Source organism: Cavia porcellus, unplaced genomic scaffold (assembly GCF_034190915.1).
Source record: "Cavia porcellus strain 051 isolate PalLab524CR breed Dunkin Hartley unplaced genomic scaffold, mCavPor4.1 scaffold_7, whole genome shotgun sequence".
Taxonomy (NCBI): Eukaryota; Metazoa; Chordata; class Mammalia; order Rodentia; family Caviidae; genus Cavia; species Cavia porcellus.
In genome coordinates this window covers 44,275,362-44,279,943 of record NW_026947490.1, presented here as the reverse complement: position 1 = coordinate 44,279,943, position 4,582 = coordinate 44,275,362, and the positions used below count along the sequence as shown (strand labels likewise).

Sequence of the window (4,582 nt, the reverse complement as noted above, 5' to 3'; positions counted from 1 at the left end):
TAATAAAGCCAGAATTTTGTTTTTCATGACACTAACAGAAATCAGGCAAGAAGTTTGATTAGTCTGCCTTAGATTACTTCAAAACTGAAGACACTCTATACTGCAATAACTAAAGAAAAAGAAGTAAAAACAAGCTTCTTTGCTTTATGGAGAATTCATTTTGTCTCCCAAGCCTCAGGTTCCACATCTATGAATTTCACTATTAGTTTTATTAGTTTTAGAATAATTTGTGTAAGACACCTGACACGTAGTAGATACTCAATATCTTTTAGTTGATCTTGACTCTATCTATTCCCACTCCAGATTAACTCCAAATCATCTCACCTCTCTCGCACTATTTAATCCAGAAACTCCCCTCCCCAATATCCCTTACCACTCAACTGGAGCTAAGTGACCGTTTCATTTTTCCATAGAAGTTTGTGCACATTTCTTATAGCTCTCACCCTATTGCTACTACCTGACACTATCCCCAGCTGGACTATACGGTCTGGAGGGTGGGAGTTCTCCATTTATCTCAGCATACCAATGCCAGGGTCAGACATATCATAAGTACTCAGAAGTTTTTGTTTTGTTTTGTTTTGTTTGTTTTGTTTTCGTTTGGTTTGGTTTGGTTTGTTGAGATAGGGTCTTGCTATGTAACACAGGCTGGCCTCAAATTCACTGCAATCCTCCTCAGGCTCTGGAGTGCTAAGATTACAGACATGTGCCACCACACTCAGCTGCAGTAAATTATTTTTAAGTAAAATCTTAGTTGTTTAAAATATGTCCAATGGGATAGATAGTGGGAAGTAGGAAGAACATGTTCAAGGAAGAGAATCAAGGAAGAGAGGAGGGGGTAGCAAAGGAAGGGAAAAGGGATTTAAATTTTAAAAAATATTTGAAGAAAAAAAGGAAAACAAAGGTTTTATACTTGGGGAGGGAAAGAAGGTTGAAGGAGGGAAATAGAAAACAAAGAATTAAATTATGTACATATACAAATTTTCTAGGGTAAATGTGAATGTTATGCACAGCAAACATATACCAATAAAAAAATTAAAATTAAAAAATAAATCTATGTGAACTTAACTGTACATGTCTGGCTTGCAATAACAATGTGAGATTGCCGGGTTGAGTCAATCACTATTATAGGCTGCAGACCTAGTTGTGTGGTTCTCACACAGCTAGAAAGGCTTCAGAATGCAATTATTTGTATTCTGTGCAGATTTTCTCTAAAGCATAGATGCTTAAATTATTAGAATGAAAGATTCATTAAAAAGCTGTAAAAGCAATTTAATACGTCACTGTCTTTGTTCTAATGAAACAGAATAGACTAAGTAGGATTGAGTAAAAACTATTAGAGTGAATCATAAATATCAAGGGTAAGTATTATTTTGTGTTCCAATTGCAGCAACATAAACAAGTATTTGCAGGAAATAAGCTGTGATGAATCAAAGGTCTGTCCTTTATTTGCTATGTGGCTGGCAACTTTGTCAAGGGTGACTATGGACCTCTAAATTCCTCACAGATCTAAAGTTTTATGATTTCAGCAAGGTATGGTGGTGCAGGCTCGTAATCCCAACATTTGGGAGGCTGAGGCAAAACGATCACTTTGAGTTTGAGGCCAGCCTGGGCTACATAAATGAGTTCAAGACCAGCCTGTCTCAAAACAAACAAACTCAGGCCTGGTGGTACATGCCTGCATTCCTAGCACTCAGGAAACTGAGGCAGGAGACTGAGTTCCATGCCAGCCTGGGCTACATAGTGAGTTTAAAGCCATCCTGAACTATATAGTTAGAACTCTTGTATCTAAATAAATAAATAAAACTGTAAGATTCCATAGATTATAACATCACTTATGTATAACTAATTGTGGGAGAATTTTTATATTTTTTCTTCAAATATTTCGTGTTATTTTTGTAATATCTAACATTAACTACAGCTTAAATTTATTTTCTCCCTAGGTTACCTTTTACAGTATTTCTCTATTGAAAGGCTTCTCATTTTGTGACCATGCACTCTTCTGAGAATTTCTTTTTGTCTGAAACTCCTCCCATTGCCCAGTGAACACAGGAAGAGTCCAGTGTCACCTACGCATTCAGGGTTACTGTTGAAAGCAAGCCAAGGTCACTGACAATATCAAAGTCTTCCAGGTCATGACTCCCCACCACGGCCCCTGCTACTCTTTCAGAAGGGTGGATCGATAAACTGACCCATCCTGAAAATCATGTTTTCTTCTGACAGTCAGAACCTGAAATCTGTTCTTCTTCACTCAAAACAAGTATTCATTTATCCCTACCCTGTATTTAATGTCGATCAGTGGCTCCCTCAAGATAATAGCATGATTACTCCAATGTTAATATGATTCAATCTTCCATTAGCCCTCAGCAGACAATTCCATTTAAATCTTTAAGAAGACAAAAGTCTGTATAAAACAAGACTTCTGGGCATCGAGAATGAAATTAACTTTAATCCAATAAATAGTTAATGAGCACCAGGTAAACATTAAGTTATGGGCTACTTCCAACTGACCAAGGCTCTTAGACTTCTTCTCTTGCCCCCAAACATTCAAACAATCCTTAGAACTCCCTCCTCCTCTCTCATTATTCATTTAATGAGATCCCAGCTAGAGTCAAGGGACTCTAGCTTATCTTTTGTCTGGACTGAACTTGACTCTAAGTCTTGTTACCATGCATAGCTCTCATTACAGATTACTCCCCATGAAGATTGAAGACAGAGATTGTTTTCTTCAGTTCAGGATCTTCCAGCATCGACACATTATCTGGGGGGATGGAAGAGGATAAAAAAATGAAGATATGTTATGTACATGTGCCAATTCCCCATGATGAATGTAATCATTAGGTGCTACAAACATGTACTCACAAAAAGCTTAAAAAAAAATTTAACTATATAGCATAATTTACTGAAAAAATGAGTATGCTTTACTAAGAAACATTTGCAGAAAGTTTAGTAAAAACTGACCTTATGAATATCAAATACAGTTTCACAATGCTTCATACTGCTGGTTCAGGATGGTCTGTCTTATCTTTCAGACTGACCTTTAGTTGTAAACTTTCATTTTCCCTTTGGGTAATGCTGCCTAGTGGCTTTCTCTGCCAAGCTGCTAACCACCTGATATCAAACATACACGAAAAGAAAAAATTTCACACGTTAGATCCAGTGATTCATTTTTTCCTATAGTCAAGAATTATCACTTAATTGCTTTGGCAACTGGTTGGGTTTTTTGGTTTTTGTTGTTTTTTTCATACTTGGGATTTTGTTTTTGTCTGTAGTACTAGAGATTGAATCTATGGTCTTCATGTTCAGCTATATCCTTAGCCCTTTTTTCATTTTTTTATTGCAAGACAGGGTCTCACTAAATCACTAAGTTGCCCAGGCTGGGCTCAAACTTGTGATCTCCTGCTTCAGCCTTCGGAATAGCCAACCTCATAGGCTGTGTCCACATCTGTTTGCTTTGTTATTTTGGGACAGGCTCTTGCTATGTAACCCAGGCTGGCCTTAAACGCTCAGCGATCCTCCTCCCTCAGCCTCCCAAGAGCCGGGATTACAAACATTCACCATCATGCTTGGACACATTTGGGGTTTTTTGTTGTTTTTTTTTTTTGTCGTTGTTGTTGTTGTTGGTGGTGGTGGTGGTACCAGGCATCAAACTCATGACCTTACACTTGCCAGCCAGGTGCTTGTGCCACTGAGCTAAACCTCTAGCCTTCATTTGGCTCTTTTAATCTTTATTATGTCAGGTTAAATCTGAGAAGCCAAAGTTATCAAAAAGATGGCCTTCTGCTGGACATGGTGGCATAAACTTGTAATCCTAGTAGCACTCAAAAGGCTGAAGCAGAAGAATCACCATGAGTTCAAGGCCAGATGGGATTACAGACTGAGTTTAAGACCAGCCTGAACTACACTGTGAGGCCTTGGCTCCAAAAAAAGAAAGAAAAGAAAAGAAAAAGAATTTTTTAAAAAGATTAGTGTTATGTGGGTTTTTTTTTTTTTGGTCAAAATCATTCAGGTTTATGTTTTTTACTCTGAGTAACTATTTTAAGGTAATGGTACACAGTATAATAACTATTATTACTCTTACTTGATGAAGATACATTGTTTTATTTTCTTCATAAGACAGTCTTTTTACCTGAAATTGCAAAATGTCCAGATGAGTAAAATATGCATAAAAATTAACCTTTTATTTTCCATGGCAGTAATATAAATGCAATGACACAGATTTGCATTAGAGTATACATGCAGATTGTAAAAGGAGAGATACATATTCCCTGCTAAGCTTATTTGTTGCCTGAAAAGTGTCTAGAATTAGGGTTAAGGGATGAAGGAATGAAAATGGGTTACACCTAATTAAAAAATGGGCATATGAAATGAATGGGGTTTTCTGAGAGGAAGTACAAATGACAATAAATGCATGAAATAATATTCAACATCACTGATCACACAAGGGATGCAAATTAAAGCATAGCAGTGGCATATACACAACCATAGTTTATAGTGGCAGTTTGTAATAGGTAAATCTTGGAAATAATCCAAATCCCCATAAACCCACAAATGGATATAAAAGTTATTTTTACAGTGGAGTATT

General features: G+C 36.8%; 1 long non-coding RNA gene across 1 annotated transcript; it reads right to left on the bottom strand.

Annotated features, from left to right (window-relative positions):
- Nucleotides 1-2,426: 2,426 nt before the first annotated feature.
- On the bottom strand, nt 2,427-4,058 carry LOC134476946 (uncharacterized). Its single transcript, XR_010048793.1, has 2 exons — nt 2,959-4,058; nt 2,427-2,758 (listed from the first exon to the last, which is right to left on the bottom strand). It is a non-coding gene; the product is annotated as an uncharacterized LOC134476946 (long non-coding RNA).
- Between the last annotated feature and the right edge of the window lie 524 nt (nt 4,059-4,582).